At 37.6% G+C, this 19,955-nt stretch overlaps 1 protein-coding gene across 5 annotated transcripts in view; it reads left to right on the top strand.

Moving 5' to 3' along the window:
* Positions 1-19,955, top strand: part of 5-HT7 (5-hydroxytryptamine receptor 7) — a 70,234-nt gene that overhangs the window by 27,284 nt on the left and 22,995 nt on the right. For 2 of the 5 annotated variants that reach the window (XM_069041658.1, XM_069041656.1), the window contains one exon: positions 8,821-8,858. The exons of 2 other annotated variants lie outside the window; for them this stretch is intronic. The gene's annotated coding sequence lies outside the window, so the exon portion shown is untranslated. Of the gene's footprint in view, positions 1-603; positions 1,022-8,820; positions 8,859-19,955 lie in introns of those variants that run through there. One more of the 5 variants, XM_069041659.1, reaches the window with a different exon arrangement.

The following is a 19,955-nucleotide window of genomic DNA, read 5'->3' as shown; positions in this document are numbered from 1 at the left end:
GTCGTGCAAGTAATTATTTTTTATCGCGTTTTGTTCCTTCAAGGCGAGCTCTATTTTCCGTGTTAAAATTCGTAATCATAATCCAATTGCAGCGGTGTAATTAACAAACTGGTGTATGTACACCCATTCAGGTTTGCTTCAGAAACAAATTTACTTAGGAGTTCCGTACTTAAACGATGTGAAACTTTTATATAACTTCCTACTAAACGGCATGTTTGGTCAAGGCAAACATTGTCTAGAGAGCAAACACTTGAACTGATGCTTGCCCTTTCGGGCAATGAGAATTTAAAATTCCTCCTTCCGTCCTGACGGTCCTTTTATTAAGAGGACCCGACCAGATAGGCCAATACGATTAATCAATTTATCGATATCGCCCATCAATCTCTGGAATTACTGTGCATGATGTTAATGATTATTAAAAAAATATATAGAAACAACATGATTTATATTGCTTCGGGGAGATAAAACGTGGGCGGATAGATAATTTATCATTCCCCTTTCGGTTATTAAAACATTTTTCTGCGCCACCGTGCCGTTGTGATCGTCCTCTGGAAGTGTCAACGTCGAAGTGAGTTTTTCAATTTGAGCCGTAAGTGCCACCCTCATCTCTACATTACCTTGCATTATTGATCACCGCGCCCCGACGTTTTCGTTTAATGCGAGCGCACCACCCTTCTGATCAAAAGTGAAAAATTTCACGAAACAAACAAAAATATCCTTTCCAATTTCCTCGTAATTTGATCCGGGCATTTCCACGCGCGAATTTCTTTATTGACATTTTCTCGCCGTCTATATGCCATCGTTAAAGTCTTATTGCTGATAAGGAAATTTAAATTGGCGAAGATAATAGAGTCGGTGGAGTAATTGGACGGTTCGGATGTGTCAGACCAGTGCACTATTTCAAATCGACGAAGCACTTACTTTCTACTCGTGAGGAACAAATCAGAAGGTGTCAAGGGCCACTCAAGACCACGGAGTTTGTCTAATGTTCAAGGTGATTCGGTGTAAACACGTAAACAAAGTAAGTGCGTTCTATTCTTACTCTTTCTACTTTTTCCAAGTCGAGTCTTTTCGGTCGAGGGAACCACATTCTGCACACATGTCACGTTCTGTTTTGATTGGTTCATCCTTTGCCGAGTTGTACCGAGGAGACGGCACTAAACGCACTGTTGGTCCAAGCGAGACCCTTTAATTGTAATTCCGTCAAATGAAAATTCCCTGTCGGGGATTAACGAGTGTCCCAAAGCTTGTGCGAATCCACCAGATTTTTTCACGTTCGGAGTTTCGTTGTTATCGAGAAACTTCAGTGCGAAACTTGCCGGTGTAATATTTATTTCTCATTTATTTCTTTATTGACAGTCGGAAGTTTTTTGACGCGACGATACACAACGCTCCCTCGACAAGGAAATAAATTACACCAGTTTATGTTTCATTAGAGCAACCTTTTGGTAATTTGAAATCAAACATTCGTTGCGTAATATCTCAAACCTCTTTGGTCAATTTATTTGAATAGAAAAATGCGTCTAGAATCGCATCGGCTTTCCAATTACTTTGCAAGTTTGCTCGAAATAAAAACATCTTCTGGGATCAAAAGCTCGCCGCGGCTGGATGAACTCCTCGATAATAAAAGGGGTAATCGAATGATACATTATTCGAAATCTCTTTCTGAGCGCGCCTGCGACGCAATAAATAAAACAAAAAGGTCCTTCCGGCTTGTCGAATATTCGCTGCGCCCGTACAAGAGATTACAGAAGAGGACAATCGCATAATACACGACGCCAAGATCTGGGGGAGTTTAGGGATTCGGGAGTGGTCCGTTTCGAATTCCAGATGGCTCTGTCGGGAGTAATAACGGGAAAGGTACGGCTGGATCGTGTACAACGGGATGAAGGTGTTGTGATTTGGCTTATGAGGAACATAATCCTCTTACCATACCCAATTAAAACAGAAAGATAATGTGCGCCGAGCGCTCCAGCCGCTTTCGGTGTTCCTCCCGGAATCGCTGTTTGCCGGAGGTTTATTAATATCGAAGGGTTTAATTTGTATTATCGGGTGTGAATTTGCATCGGGATCGTCGTCGACGCGATTAATCATCCGGTCCTGCAGGAAAAACCTCGTAATGTTGTCGTTTTATGGTTGAGGACTTAAAGTTATCTCGGAGATTTATTAAAGCGTTTCTGCTTTCGTCTGTACCATTATAATGATGTACGCTTTTCCAGCGTTGTGAATATTAAACCTAAGAAATATTCTCTATGAATATTTAAGGGACGAGGTTTTAAATCAGACGATCTCGGTCGGATTTGGGTTATTATGGCCGAAGATGGAGACAAAATTATTTATACAACACAGAATATTGCGTTATGAACACAAAGGACCATCCTGCCGTCTCCTTCACATTTGAATTTATCCTTCTCGAGCGCGGCTCGCTTTTACTCCTTTTTCATTCGCAAGCTCGTTTCATGTTTAGCAACGGAATTAAAAAATAAACAGCAATCGCCTCCCAGAAAATGGTATTTTATTTTTTTCAAAAATTCTTCTACTCAGTCACTTCTTAAAGAAGTAATACAGTAAATTAACAAGTATCAAGAAATTTACCAAACCAAAATGCTTCCAAACTGCTTGATTTGTCAACAAATATTTATTTACGAAAAATTTTGTCCATTCCAAAAATCTCATTAAGTGGAAAGTGTTGGTAAAACACGAAAACACGCTGGTAGAGGTGTTGGATTTTCTCATGGGCTGTGAGTCATTTCTGCGCAAACGACGAATATCGGTCCAAGTAGGCGCTACATTAGTTTCGTCTCTCTCTTGCCTATTTGTATGTATTATATAGTAGTCGATTTTCACTGGTTTATCGCTCCGCCTTCGCGCAGATATTTCCAAGGTCACGGCCCATGAGAGAATCCAACACCTCTACAATGCTATAAAAGATATTTTCCTTTATCACTTGACCAACATTTTTTGAAGCATTCCATTTCATACTTTATGACTTAGCTTCTTCGGGGATATTTCCAAGAATGGGTTTCTCAGAATTGCTACTGAAATTGGTTATGGCAAGTGTGCTTACTCTGATGCATTTTTTTTTAGAATACAACTATATTTTATTGAAGAATTGAATTACACAATTTTTTTTTTAATTTTGCACCAGAAAGAATTGTAAATAATCTCACTCGAGTGGAGCAACAATACCTGTTCGATATAAAACTTTACAGAGTTGCGTTCCGACAGGAGACCTCCTGGGAGCAACATTTTTCCATTTTCGTCGATATCTGACAGGCGTTTTGCGTCTAATGAACTTCCCTTTTAATATCACGAGGTGATGAAACGAAAATGTTATTCTTCGCACTGAATCGATCGGTACAAAGTAGCAAAACACACAAATACGATTGAAATTTATTTCGTTATTTGATTTGCTCTCAGAGGCGATTTAAGTTACAAATAGCCGTCCATTCTTCTATATTTACACAACTAATAGAAACTTTAGTCACGATTTCGATCGCAACCGACTTCTACCGGGGTCGCTTTGGGTCCATTTTCCATCGCCATAAAAACGTGCATCACGGATGTAAATAAATAATGTCGTTTAATTGTCAAATAGCAATAAAACGCGGACACATCCAGTTCGGCAGGCGTTTATTTTCGTTTGTGCGTTTTATTTTAGTGATGTGATAGACCGCCATCGATCGCCTCTGGATTTTCGAATTGGCCGACGAGTGATTGAGGAACGGCGAGGAAAACTTTTAATTTTGCGTCAGTTAAAAGCGTTTATTTCCTACTAAAGGCGGCTAAGTGCCTTCGGAAGCGTCCCGCTAAAAAGAAACCGACGACGACAATGAAGGCTTCCTATAAATAGAATCCAGGTCGTAATAAATTTAGCCCCATAATAGGGGTTACTAATGTACCGACGACATTTTATCAATAACTCAAACAATTACGATTTCAAACACGAAATGATTAAAAACCCACCCAAGCCTTTCCTCTGCTTCCCCGATATCCAAGAATGAGCCTTCTGCTTCAATATTGTAAATGCCATCGTACCAATAATTGAGTACGCAATGTCAGGCGCGCCTTAATTGATTCCGAACGGTCCGAAAAAATTCCCAAGATATTTTATTGTTTTTCGACGCTAATTTAACAAAACGATGCGCTTTCGGGGTAATTGGAATTAATTCGCGCAAATTCGCCAAATTCTTTTCAGCTGAACTGTCACCACGGAATAACAAGAAGCTCAATTAACTTGAGCCTAAATATCTCTCTTCTCGAACAGCTGCGAAGAAAACTGAACTGGCGTTAATTTAATAAAGAAAAAACACATAGAAAAGAGGAAAAATATTTTGAAAAAGTATTGATGAACAATTTATTTTTTTTTTGTGATGAGGCTTGGTTCCACCTTTCTGATTTCGTTAACTAACAAAATTATAAAAGTTGCTCGACACATGTAAGTATAATCCCACAATGGTATTCTGCCATTGCATCCAATCAAAATTGGCAACATCCCGAAGGCGATTTATTGTGGAACTAACAAACTGCTATTTCCAACTATTTCAATTAATTATTTAGAGGAGTTCTTCGCAGGCCGAGTGATAAGTGAGGATTGTGGCCAAGCTGATCACCTGATTTGACTCTTCTTGATTTCTTGAGTTTGTTGTTGTTGCAGCAAGGTGGACATAATTTCGAACATTTTCTCTTTTATATGTTTGTTAAAATCTCCAGGTTTTTCTTTTTTGAATGATTTCAATTAATTCTTGTTTTTCACGCCTCTGTTCTACGCACGCCTATGTCTATTGTCAAACGCGAAATTGTCATCAGAATGAACATTTACAAAACATGAAAAAATCTTTTATACTCACTCGTTACAGTATTTATCGTGAGAATGATCAAGACGAATACCACTTACGATTTTTAATGTCATCAGTGACGTGCAGATTTTTCATTAAAAAAACTGATGCTTTCGTTCGTCGAAAGTAATCAAAAGTTACGCAAGAAACAGGAAATTGCATATTCAGAGTTTCTTGCATCAGAGGATTAAGAAAATTGTCTCAACCGAACAGTTTGTAATTTATTTTCAAGCAATTGAAAATGCTGTAGCAAATGTGGGACTTAAAATGCTAACCGATGCTTTTAACAATTTAAACAGAAGAGTTCAATGTTATTGCAGCAAGGTGAACATCACTTTGAATATTTTCAGTTGTCTTTTTCCAATTAATTCGCGTTTGTCACGTCCCCGTTTTAACCGCGTGGCGTACGCCCATGTCTATTGTCAAACACGAAACTGTCATCAGAGTGACCAACATGTAAATGACGTCACAGTTTTCTGTAGTCACTTGGTAAAAATATTCTACAAGTGAAACATATGCGGTAACAGTGGGAAACCTTGAGGGGTAATTGTTGACTTTAGCTACTTGTGGAATTTTCGCGTTTTTTCTGGCCAGACACCCTTAGGGTGTCCTACATCGTTTCCCACCACTCAAACCTTGTGCAAATACCCTTGTTTTTCTCTCTTGTTGTGTTTCAAGGTCGTATCAATGTCTAGTATAACTTAAAAAACGATGTAGGAGGACGCCCTGAAGCTGTCTAGCCAGAAAAACGCGAAAATTCCACAAGTAGCTAAAGTAAAGAATTACCCCTTGAGGAGCCCCTTGTACCTTGCAGTGCGTCGGGAGCTATCATCGACTTCTAGGTCCCCATCGATTTCTCCCTTTCCCTTAATAACTTATTCCCATTTGTGAATGGTCAGCAGCAAAAGCTCACCGGACTTTTCCACCCCGAAAAATGAGGCGAAAACGGTAAAAGCTCCATAATTAAGCGACGCCAAGACACAGCGACTCAACAAGTGAGTCCAATCGACGTCCTTTTCGCATCTCCCGAATCGTCCTTTCCGTTCCATACTCGTGTGAATAATTCCTCGATACAACATAATGCTGTTTAGAACATATCAATTTGCTTGAACGGATGCGACCAAGTCGAGTGTAAAATATATTCGTGTCGCATGCCGATCTGAGCGGTCCTGAGGGAACGGAGACATTAGTCAGCCAGGATTTGTGAACACCTTCCACTTGCCGGCACGTCCTGACGCTGAATGGTAACGACACACCCTATATTTGAGCGACGTGCTGCACATATTACATTAACTATTTAATTACCGACAGGGTAACTAGTTTATGACTATAACGGGGATTGATTTTGTATAGGAGGGAGGGATTTGCTACGGGGCGCTGTCAGAAACTTTGCCCAGATAAACAAAGACGTGTATTCAGGCCGGAGGAGAGAGTGGCACCGTTCTGCACGAGATATTACAGAAATTGAGGCAATATTGATGCTTATTCTGTATCCGCACCCCACCGGCACATTTAATCTAATTTCGTTTAATTCGAATGTGATTCTTTGTTGATCGATCTGAATCGGAGGGAATAAAGAAATTAATTCATGCTTTTATAATGAGTTCTAGTGACATAAAAATATCAACAATCGATGGGGAGAGAATGAAATTGTAATTACCGGGTGACAGCGAAGGACGATAAATCCATCGGTAACTTGTGAATAAATAATGTGAAGGAGAATGAAAGACAAATTGTGTGAATACTGAAATCAGTTATTTATCAATGTGAATCATAAGAAGGTTTTGGAATTTTGTTCGCATCTGAAGTGACTAGATTAGATCAATTATGCAGTTAAAAGTGGCAAGAATTGGATCAGAATTGCAGAGAAAAATAAAAATATAAACTACCATGTAAAAAAACCTACTTACTGACTTATACTTTTACAGTGTGAAAAAATATATGTAATGCGATTTTAAATATTGGAAATAGAAATGATCAAGCAGAGTAAAGATGGAGTAGGAGCTGTTCTAACGAGCTACCGTTCCGCCCGCCATGCGGTAATCAATCTTTTAGCACACGCCGCGCGGTAAAGTGAATTGTAAATAACTGAAGAATCTAATAATTGGTATTTGATTTGATTTTTCAGGGCCCAAAACTAAAATAACCATTGATATTGTTGTTTCTATGTCTGATGGCACATTTTCATCTAAAAAAAAAACTTGTTTTTTTTTCTTCACGAACTCGAAAATCTAAAATGTATTGTTCGCGTAATAATAATTTATATTTTTCATATTTCAGACGTTCCTAAGGAAATGTTTTTCGTAAAAACTTACATTTAGTCACTTTAGAAGTAAACAATCCCTCCAATATAAGTACATATAGGTGTCCCAGAGTTGCGAAAAAGCTCCATAACTTGTTTGTTATTAAAGATAGAGTGCCAACACTTTAAGGAGAACACACCAATAAAGTTGCGCGGCGGACGCAACTACGTTGGTCGAGTCCATTTTTCGATTTCTAGGGTGGGAAGGTAGAACCGCTTACCGGCCATGCGGCGTCAGAGGCGTACGTTCATTCGTGATCTGCTTTGCCAGTGTTCGTTTCGTTGTTTAGTGATTTCAGGGTTGTTTTCTATTGCATTAAAATCAGTTCCTTTCAGAACTAAATAATTTTTATTTCTTTATTTGAGCGAGGTTAATATTGATAAAAGCGGTATCACAATCATTCAAATAAAAACGTATGGCCCCATTTCTGAACGCAAGTGATACGCCACTGGACAAAACCTCACGGACAGATTTGGATGACTCAACGTGTTCTCCTTAAAGTGTGCGGACTCTATCAACTTTTTCTTTTTTGTAGATGATAGCTACGCTTCTACTGCATATTCGGAAAATATTGCGGTATATATACAGGTGTCCCAATATTATAAAAACACTAAAGTTATGTTTTTTTAAATGGAACCTACCCAGTGGCACATAAATTAAAATAATTGACGCTGTTTGATTCCTGATTTTTTTTCGTACACGCTCATAATTCACAATTAATTCAAAGAATACATTTACGAAATTCGCATCAAAAGATAATTATTCCTTTTTGAATTATTCCAATTTTAACATTAAGAGCGAAAAATGACCAAGATTTACAACTGCAGTGTCATAAATAAATATCTCATTGTTGGGAAACATCTGTTGACCACTTTTCTAGTAATTCTTAAACAACCTAAACAACCTACGTCAACTTCTTTTGTGGAACTGAGCGCCCAATTTAATAATAAATCATAGCTAAATTTTGCACTTTAATATCAAATCCCATTTATTTCAAAAACGGGTGATGTTTTCATGATTTCAATGACACCAAATTTTTCCTAAATGTTTGAAAGAACTCTCATTGAAAAATTATGTAAATTAATGTAGCTGTTATTAAATTAAAACAAAATCTTTACCTGTTTCCTGAATTTTTTGAGAATTTTAAATTGATTAGAAGTGGGTGTTTTCCCTCGGGCGGTAAAACTTCACTCACCCGGTATATATCCTGTTTACGGTAGTTCGTATTATTGACTCGACTTCAAGTGTCAAGATTCAATTTCAAACAACGCAAACTTGAACATAACAAGCTCCGCAAAGGTAAAAATTGCGCAAATCCGCTTCGTCGGATACCGCCAGAAAAATTTTCCTTTCTTTGAAAAAAACACATGTGGGTTAAGTCTCTCTCCTTTCTTCCACACTTGTCACCTTCACCCAATAAACTGAAACCAAACTAACAAAACCTGTGTCACACTCCAAAATCACGACGGAATTTTATCTTTTCATCAAAATCACTCAACAACGTAGGCCACGTGTGCGTTATGCATACATAATTGAACGAGATCACACCCGGTTGCTCATTTGTCGAGTAAAACTCCGCTTTTGTGTCGTTACAAGTTAATAACAAACAAAACCCACCGAAACTGGAACGCTTTATGCCGTTTTGGCGCATCAGCACTGACAATCTGTTTAATTTTCAGAGCCGAGTGCACGCCAACTTCCACGGCAATGGCTGAAGGTGAGAGATCTATTAATATTATTCCGGACCCAAAACGGCTTTTGTTGTTGCGAACGTGCTAGTCGGATGCGTTTTGCAACAACAAACTAATTAGATTTAATCAGCGATCTGTCTCCTTTTTCGATAATCAAATCGGCTCCGCATACTTAGCAATTTGCTGCTGGATTTGTACCGCGATCAAATTTTAATCGTTACCCCTTGTTGTTAGGCAACCAGACAATCACATCCGTTGACCTTTACGCTAGTACAGTTACGTTGTAGAGCCAAGTGCGAGGCAAGAAACATTTGTTGTAGGATCGGTGAGGGTTATTGACGTGTCGGGGTTCTCCATTAAACCGAAATTGCGGTAAAATTTAGCAATCTCGTGCGCCCCAATTAATCGCATTAGTCTCGACGATTCGCTGTCGAATTTTAACATTTCTCCGACGAGAACTGTCCGACTTTAATCGTCCATTAGTGGGCGAAGACGAAGACTCGAGCGCTGATGGATCCCGAGCAACGTTGCGGCATCACCGTGACATAACAACAAATGGTCTCTTTGTTCGGTTTATCACGGAAAATTAGTCATCTCGGGCCTTCTGCGAATCGGCCGCCGTAATTAAGATGCAAGCCGGACGAAGATGGATTATTTTCGGCGCCGCGACGATGGCCCCAGAAACAATATTATTATTCCGGAGCCGATCTGTTGTCCGGAGGGATCCGGCGCAGCCGATACAAATTCAATTTGGAGGGATTATCCCGGATAGTTTTACAATCCTTTTAACGTACTGAACGTACGTGAACTGTGAAGTTATCCCCGCGATTTGCCAAGATAACGGCGTTATACTCGATTTTAATTTCGTTGAGAGTTTCATTTTGCGCCGCGAATTCGGGAGTTCGCCACCAGATGAGCATTCCGCCGCCGCAATCACATTTGTCAGACTTTTTCAAAAGCCCAGCCAACTGTCTTTGTTCTTCCATTATCTGGTCCCGCAAACAAAAATGGGAAATATATTCATAAAGACCCGAAAAAAATAAATAAACACGACTCCGACTTACTTCACATTTTGTTTGAATATTATTTTTCTGAGATTACAAAAGAAAATATCGTAAAAATTAAAATCATTTTAACTTATCGCCTCGGTTTAATGTAAAGATAATATTCAAGGATAACACAAAATTATGCAAATTATAGGCCTCAACAATGTTTCGCCAACAAATATTTTTAAAGCCGTCAGGTATCCCACATATTTTGAATTAATATAAAATTATTTAAATATCGCATTAATTTATCCTCAAAGCTGGCGTTGAAGAGTCGATTGTGAACGCACCACTCGTCCGTCTGCCGAGTAAAAACACAAACAACGCAAAAAGTGGGGTTAGATTTAAACAGCTGTCCGTGATTTGCAATCTGTGGTGCGTTCACAATCGACTCTTCAGCGCCTGCTTTGAGCATAAATTAAATGAACACCCGATATAAACCAGTGTAATCTTGATTCATTTAAGAAAAAAAATTGTTTTTAATTTTCCCCCTTTTTAATAACAGTAGTTGGGGCATGCAAAATGTGAAAAAACATTATAAAATATGAAGCAAATAACTTGCCAGCCCTGTGCAGTACCTTTAGGAGAAATTGGATTAAGTCGTTGCAAGAATTGAGCTAGTGAAGCACCCTTCAAATTACATTTGCATTAAAAAAATTAATTGAAAAGAATTAATATTTATCTTGTTCAATTCGTGCAGAAAAAACTTTGCTCGAGACCAGTGTAAATATCTTTAAATAAAAGAAGTACTCGAAAATAATGTTTCTTGAGCACCCTCCCAACCGAAAAATAAATACTTCCTGCGCCTACATTGTTCGAGTAAAATGTTTAATTGATAAAGTGAGCATAAAAAGGAAAAGGCGAGTGATAAAATGGAAGAAAGGAGGAAGAGAGAAGGTTCTCAAACAGAAACGAAGCGTCTAACGACAAGCGCAAATACGTCTTAAAATAGTTATTGTGAGCGCGTTTTTCACTTGAAATTTTTACGTGATGATTATTTTTAATGAACGAGTGTTACGGAGCGATCTCTCAATCATCGCTGTGATGCTAATTAGATGTACTTATAGTGTCCACACGTGTGAAAATGACATTGTTTGCTCATCAATTAACATCCATTGTACACCATTTTAGAAAACATTTACGCCTGTTACACTTCTGAATTGTTTGCGAACGTCCAACGGCAGTCGGTTGTTGACTCAGGGACTGATTTAAACCGGAGAAAATCCGAAGGAAAAGCAAGTAATTATGTAGTCGTTGCTGGTTTTATTAGGTCAACTGGAAACTAAAGCGCGAAATAAATCTCGGGCGAAATAAGAAAGGAGAAATTTCCACCGTTAATATTGACTCTCGATTCCTCGGAAATTTCGGACGTTATTTCCCGATAAAAGAGTTATTCTCTTTGTTGGTTATGTATGAACGGTGATGCGTTTCAACGTGGAATTATTACGCTACTAGACCACAAACAATGTTATTCCCTGTGGCGGCGGAGGAATAGGCATGAATACACAGCATTATCAAACAGTGACCCAGGAACAGCTACTATAAATACCACCGGAGCGGCCGAGGGACTAAATGGCTAAATTATAGGGAAATGTGTGCAGGAATTTGCAGTGATTGTGTGCAGCGGTTTCGACAACAAGGGACTTGCAGGATGGAGCTTGCAAGAAGAGGGGAATTCCGAGGAAATTTGGGAATCGAGTGGCAGAAGGGTCGCAAACAAGGTTTCGAGTCGTACTTTTGTCAACTTTTGTTCGAACGAGATAGTACAGTTATGTATGACGGTGACAAGAAAGAAGTGGAAATTATGTTGACTCAAGAAATTTCATTCAGTCGTCGGGGAGGTTTAAAGCAGTTTACCCTACAAAGCGTGGCGGAGATATTATATTTAGTAATTTTATAGACTTAAATGTATAAATGAGAAAGCCGGAATGAGAACATCTGTCTTCTTTTTTTTTGGTATGTCTACGAGTATTTCTTGAATAAATCGTTTCAGTATTCTCCCTTGATTTTTTTATAATGAATGTAATTATGCCACTTAAAACTTTTTGAAGATGTCTTGGGGTACGATTTCTATTCAAAAACAGGACACAACAAACTAGAAAAAAAGAAATTGTTTATAAGACGCAACCTGCTAACGACAACTGTGCTTGCTCTGAGGCTCTAATTTTGATAAAGTTTAAAGATTGTAGTTAGGTCCACAAAAATAAATGCCTGTCAAGAGAAAGCTTGACATATTCTTCAAACCAGTAGAAAGAATCTTTAAAATGATGATTAACAACCCTTTGACAAAAAAATTTAAGACCATAAAAGCAAAGGAAATAAAAATTAAAACCGACTAAAAGTATACTGTTTTAATTATTTTAAGCAATTTTTTATTTTGTTTCATTTTATGATATCCGTGAATTTTTTATTTTTTTCTGTAGTTTATTGAACCCGACAATATCGTAGATTAGAAAAAAAAAAATAAATCAAAATCTGTTTACCTATGAAAAAGTGAACAAAATGAAAAATACAAAAGAAGAAATAACGTTTTGCATGTTAATGTGATTTCCCCTGTGTTCTTATCCTAAGATTAAGAACAGCAAAATCTGGATAAAAAAAGGCACAAAAAGCGGACTACTTTTTCAGATAAAACTGTTTTTTAGGAAAATTTACCTAAACTTAATTAAAGAGACGTGCTCAAATTGTGTTTCAGAACAGTATCGAAAGAAAGTTTAAGAGAAATCCATCTTTTGTTCCTTTAACCGTAATATTTCATTCATTTTCTGTTTTGACATTGAATCGATTTCTAATTCACAATTCGTGGGCACGGATTGGTATTTTAAATTGATACGAAAATTTGCTCCAAAATGAGTTTTTGATAATTTATATAATCGCTCAAAAGACACTGAAATTTCCCTTTAAAACCTTTAGAATTTGAAAAATATTTATATGCATGACTTGCAAATTTAAATCTTTTAAGATCCAAAATCTATCACACAAGTAGACCCACTGGTGCTATAGCACTATAGTGGTTAGCGCTAACCACTTGATTTATCTTTAAATTCAAAAACTCTCGTCTTTTTGAGTTATTTTAGAAACTAGATTTTTTGAAATACCAACGTGAAAGTCGCAAAACACACATTTGGTCTTTTATTGCTATTCTAATAGTTTTATTTCCTCTAGTGTCTTTTTTGCGTAACATAAGATGAAGCGTTATTGTGACGCAAAACTACCAGACTTAAGTATGTTGTAAACCACAAACTTAAACACTTGCCAGAAATTCTAGAAAACACCAAAACATTTGTTTATTTATACAGCCTGTCCCAAAACTGCCTCCCCACAGAAAACAGGCATTATCCCTTTTTTTTCTTTAAAATTCAGATTATCACATTTACTCAAATACTCCCTTTTTTCTCTGGGGAGGTAGTTCTGGGACACTCTGTATAGTAGTGACTCCAAGCGTTGAAAAAAAACTTTTCCTACTTGCTGTAGCTTCAACAAATCCGTATAACGAGTTGACTGTGCTGCTCCGGTTTCACGAGCCATATCTTTGCTTCTTGGTAACTATATTTTTTGGAACCAACTTACTAATCACTCCCTTCTTTCGCCAACACCTCCCCAACGGGTTACCACACCTTTTGTAGCTTCTAATCGCGCAATATGAAGAAACATCTTACCTGTCAAATTTGACAAACGCTGTTACCAACAAAAACGAACCAAAATAAGGTGCTAGATTCTTTTGTTTTATCACTGTGACATCCCCTATCTATTCCATTTCAGTCAATTAAAATCTTTGAAAAGGAATCATTTAACATACGAATTTTATTTCCTATGAAACAGCGGTCACGTTTCCTTCAATAACTGAACTCTTTCGCGTAAATCATCGCTCAGCGAAACCTTCACAGTTTGAAATTTATTGTGCCAGTTGTAAACAGTTCTTTCACAAGATGCTTCATTGATCATTGTTAAATGCCGAAGATTTTCTATCGTAAATGCATTTTCACCTACGTTAAACATTTTTGGCATCATGGTGGAACAAAAATACCACACAATCTTTCAAGAGGAAGCTAGACACACCACACACCACATAATGTAATGCACAGAATTGACAGATTCACTCTGTCGTAACATACGAGACAGTTATAGTTATTTGAAGTAGCAGACGAGATAGCGAAAGAAACATTAGTTTTGAGCGAACGTAAACACAATCAGCACAGTGAGTGAGTGCATTCCGTGTACTCTCAAGAAAATGCAGATCAGGACCATTAAACATCACACGGCATTCTGCAGTTGCCTGTTAAAAGCTAAAAGAGCAAAAATAATCGCGTACAACTTGACGATCCTGTTTCGTTCTGTTTCAATGCTCGAGCTTTATGCTAATTTGTGTTTCTTCAAATTTGTTATTCCACCCATCCGAGAGGATGACGTTTAATTTAAGAATAATATGTCGAGGAGCACTCCCCGACTCGCTCTACCAAAATATTATCCTTCCTACCTGTGACAATGAAACTTCCAACCTGAATATGCTTTGACGGATTTTCCGGCTCAGTCATTCGCCGAAACTGTTGCAGCCTCCTCGGGAAGCAACCTTAAAACATCTCATATATTTGCGCGCAGTCGAATTTCCATTTTTCTAAAATAATATTTACATATGAGCGACCATCTGTTGAACTCGCTTTTAAATAAACCTGCGGAAACTGAAATCGAGCTTCGCATCCCCTCGCCCCTTCGATTTGTTTGTTCGATGTGCACGCTCTTATTGTGCTATTTTTAAGCGGCTCCGGATTAAGCTCCCTCCAAAGCTCATTAATAACGTTTATTAGTCGCTACATTCATAAATTAACTGCGTCTCGTAGTGACTAGGTGCACAATGCTTGTCAAAATTTTCTTATTAACTAATTAAAATTTAATTAAAGTGTATTATAGTTGGCAAAGTACTGTAATCAAAATTAATTTCGGCGAATATAAAGCGGGGTACCAACGTAACTCCTAATATCGTTATAATTAACATCTCGATCTTCACGTTGGCGGTAATTTTAGTTCAACTTATCGGATTAACTCGACTTGGCTGGCCCGCATCATCAAAACCGAGGGAGCTTTTTGTCATAATGTAATTAGGACGAGTGTGTGCACGCCCATAAACATCCGGAACCAAGCGACTCTGGTACAGGATTTTTTTTTTTATTATCTGGGATTAAATTTGGGAAAACTCCAGGATAAACTGCATCGCGTTATTATTTACACAACTTTCCTGTATCACTTCATTATCAACGCTTTATTGCAGTACGTATCTGGTATTCGTTATGAATTATGATAAATGAAAAATTTAATTATTTTTTTTTAATTACAACGAACAGTTTTTGAGAAGTGTTCAAATAGATAGTTATCATGAAGAAAACGTGTGCAAGACTTATTGGTTTTTGCCCAAGGGCCTTATCCACCCAATATTTGACAATTAATACCGAGATGACATTATTATTGGGGTGCGCGTAGACGGAAAACAGTCGGACAAGTCTATTTTTCGTAAAATAGGGGTGTTCAACAGATTGAAAATCAGCTGATTGTTATTGTGACCGCTATTCTCTGCTGTGACCGGTTTTGCTACGCCACTGGAATATTTTGTCTGCGCAGATTTCCCCCACCAAATGTCATATCTCAGGCCGGCCTTACTCTAATTGTCATTATTAATTATTGACTATTAAAATTTGCTATTACAATCTGACCAAGGCGATCTTCATATCTAACGCATGCGCAAATGAAACTTCGAAATTCCGAAACTCAGTGAATCTAAAACTGGGTTCACTATACAGGGTGATTCATCTTTTACCGCCGGTGGCAAAATTGACCTTAAAAATTATGATTTCACTTTCATATTTTGCAGACTTAATTTATTATCCATAAGGCACATAATATCAAAAAATGGAATTTATAAGTTAATTAGGTCAAATTTTGGCATTTTCTCAATTATTAGTTGTTTAATTTATTCAATCTTGTGGCATATGCACACTCAGGTATTTTCACACAATTTTACCATGTTAAATCAATTTTAGCGTATGGTATTATTGAAATAAACGCATTTTAATATTCAAATTTGTATTTGCTTCATGATTTACGACATACTGTCCCAATATCTTAACAATAAGGTCTTTATTGCCACAGCAGTGGGTCCTTTACAAATCTTATCGTAAATTCACCTAAGCAGGTCAGTTTTACAGGGCAGTCATTGTTAAGGAAAATTTACAACCCTAAAAGCCAACAACTACCAATAAAAGCAATTTTTCTATTAAAATCGATATAATTCAAAAACTATAAAAGATTTTTCGAAACGGGTTGCAGATATTGATTTTATACGTCATTAGCCACATTCTGATGCAAAAATTTAAACATGAAATTTTTTTAAAAAACAGTTTTTTATAAATATCTGCTCATAGAAAAAAAAAAGTTGAAATCTATTATACCGGCTGAAAGTAAATTTTTCGACAAATCAAATCTGTAAATTTCATAATTTTTTCTCAATTCTTAAGGGTCGTTTTGCACCGGCGGTAAAAGATGAATCACCCTGTATACGGGTTCAGCATGAAGCATTGTCTGTTTTTAGGTACTTTGAATATTGTTGTTTGAAATTGTTATTAAACAATCTGGTAACATCGGTAGCAAAATCCGCGTGACATTCAACCATTTGCGCATGCGTCAGATTTGTCGACCTAAACTGTATAATTACCAAATTTTCATTGTCCAGTGTTTCTTCAGCAATAGAGAAAGGCTTGGTCCTATTCGAGACCTCGAGTTTTTGAGGAATTTTAACAAGTTTCCAGACTTTCAAGGCACTTAACCAACAACTTGCCCAGAAAGTTTACAAATGCGTAAACATGTTTTTGGAAACTGGTAGTGTTTTGCGCAAAAAAGGCAGTAGACGACCGACAAAAAGATCAGCTGAAAATATTGAAGAGGGTGAACAAAGAATGATTGCAGAGATTAACCCAAGAAACTAACCTATCATTTGGTACAGTTCAGCTTATCCTTAAAAAAGATTTGCACTTTTTTTTCTATCGTGTGTCTGTTGTGCATGAAATTACTTCTTGACAATAAGAGCCCCCACAACCGACAACAACATCTCTGGATGATATTGATTGTTCGATAATCGTTGGATGTTGGATCTTGGATCGATTTATAAACAAGCGGTGTGCGCATGCTCCGTGCTCACCGTTGAAATTAAATAAAGGTGCGGGAGTTTTAAATCTCATTGTTTCATTGCACTAGCTGAGGAAATTCTTTTACAACCGACTGGTCACACAAAATTCAAAGATTTCAACATTCTCAAAATCACTAACCTAACTTCTAAGACTGACATCTGTTAACTGAAATCTCACGAATTGCCAACTGAAATGTTTAGTCAGCGCCTACTCTAATTTTTTTTTATCGATCTCACGGTAGATCCGCCTCGTCAGTACACGTTAAATTAGACAATCTCGGACGTCGTCTTCAGAGCGCTACATTCCGGGGTTGCGTTGCATGTTTTGGTAGCACCAGTGTGCAATGTAGGATGCACCACAGAACACCTAAGATGCACAGCCGACAGCCCGCCCGCAGTCTCCGCAGAAGGAGACCGCCAATGCTAGCGTGACAGCGCAATAGCTCTAGTCTGCGGAGTAAAAACAGAAAAACACAAAACACAAAAAGTGAGGTTAGATTTAATCAGCTGATCCGCTCAGTTAATATTTCAGCGGATTTTTATGAAATTTAAAATGCAGATATTTTAGACGGTGAAGAATAAAATGCCATTAATGCAATCACCCAAGTCTTAAAAACGTAATTTTTACATGCCTTTTTAAAATGTTGAATCAATTAAAATTTACATAAAAAATTGATCGTCAATAAAAAATGCTGTGGGGAAAAACTCATCCTTGAAAGACGTCTGGTTTGCAAGAAAAAAGCAAGAAACTGTGTTAAACGTGGCTGCAAATGCAAAAACGTAGACGCGTATGAAACAAACACGCAATTTTCCAAAATTTTGGTCATCCTTTTTCGCAGAATCGCAGGTGACATATTTGACGTTAATCTTGCTAACCTTACAAACACTTACATAGTTAAAGACAACATTTGGACGTAATTTATTATACTGGATGCTTTAATTCTTCTATAAAGGACTAAAACACGATCGGTATATTTTAGCAAGGTAATTTAGTTCACCTACGCTTCCTGTGTCTTCAAATAAATTGACGACTCTCTCAACCTTACATTTTGTAAAACCTACATTTGGATAGTGTTCCACGAGAAAACGAACTGTGTCATTGTTCTTACGACACTCTCCATAGGCAATTTTTTTTTCAACAATATTGAAATTTCTGCCGCTGTAGTCTATTTTTAGAGTATTTTCAATAAATTTTCACAATTTGACGTTTCTAATAAAGCACGCCCAATTTTGACAGACTTTAAAGGGTGTATAAAATGTTGCTTGACAGTTAATCATCAATTATTTCAAAAGATAACTGCTCAAATACCTTCAAATTTTACATTAAATTTTTAACGACAAAATCTAATGTTTTCGTCGAATCAGACAAGTGATTTACTTAATTGTTTGTGTAGACCCCTATTTTTTAATATTTAACAATCTAATAATAATCGCGCATAATTTTCGATAAAGGAAACATGTGTTAAAATTACATTTTGAGGCAATTTTATTATTACTAATTGAACCTTTACGGTCTAAAATATCTGCATTTTATATTTCATAAAAATCCGTTGACAAATAACCACGATATTAGGCTCGAATTACTACTACTACTACATTACTACTACATTACTAAAAATTAAAAATACTTGGACAATTTAAAATGTGTTTTAAGATTTATAAATACGTCGCATGACATAATTAAGTCAGGAACGACGTCTCACAAAGCCACGCTGCTCCGCGATTTTTTTATTATCTGGAATAAAATTTGGGAAAACTCCAGTATAAACTGCACCGCGGTTATTATTTACGCAAGTCAAAGTCAAACTTCAATCGAGTCTACATCCACTTTGATTGGATGTTTATGAACTGGACTGAATGGACGTGCGCTGTTTATTTAAAAGTTTCGCCCACAACAGTCCGATTGAAGTTTCAGATTGACACATGATGTGACCTGCGGCCTTGGCCGATCAGACTGTTTGTTCATTTCGGAGGGGACTTGGAAATTTGGCACCTCCCTCATGATGAAAAAATTCGGTTGCAGATTTGACGGAAATGACATTAATCTGGCCCCTCCGGTGGGATCCGGCGTGTCCATTTTTGCACATCACCTCGCTCCGCACGCGTAATCGAAATTGAAATGGACCAGATGCGCCTCGACTTAATTTTCCTCGCTGAAAAACACACCGTGATTTGTGTTCGAGATAATTAACGAAGAGAAACATCTCCGCGACGATCACTCATCCGCCGGACGGCCGTTAAATAAACAATCGGAAATAATAAATTTTTGGATGTTGGGTGGATCGGGCGTGGAATATTCATCGGCGGGAAGTATCGATTGTTATCGGCCATCTTTCGGGAAATCCTGAAAAATTGACACGCACTAAATCGCAGGGGGGCCACTCTCGTGCCGGCAAATTGTAATAGTCGGGGAATAATGGCCTTGGTAGCGTCCGGAAAAGATGTATGTGTTCGATTCCGGAGGGATCTCTACGGAAACGTCAAATTTCGTCTGCGCTCTAGTCCGAATTTATTTATGGCCGGGACCGGTTGCGAAAATAGCCATCCTTGAGGAGAAACGCGCCGAATTAAGTATTAATTAGGGACCTGGTTCCTCCGTTGAGGACCACAATGGGGCGCATCACAAAGACCGGTGCAAGGCGAGTAATTAATGATGGAACACCCTATATACGTTACGGAAGCCGCCGAAATGGGCGGCGGGGGCTTTTAAACATTCATTTACCAGATGACCACATTTGGAATTCGCCCACAAGCGGTAAACTAGGTAAATAATTTTTTTTTAGTTTTCATTATGAATAAAATAAAAGCAAAAATGGTAAGAAATTTTACACGTTTATTTCAAGATTGAAACCCCATACCACAACATTTTCTATTTCAGTAATTTCTTCAGGATAAATCAGAAG

This window comes from Tenebrio molitor, chromosome 3 (genome assembly GCF_963966145.1).
Source record: "Tenebrio molitor chromosome 3, icTenMoli1.1, whole genome shotgun sequence".
NCBI classification, from domain to species: domain Eukaryota; kingdom Metazoa; phylum Arthropoda; class Insecta; order Coleoptera; family Tenebrionidae; genus Tenebrio; species Tenebrio molitor.
This window is presented reverse-complemented; position numbering and strand designations above follow the sequence as displayed.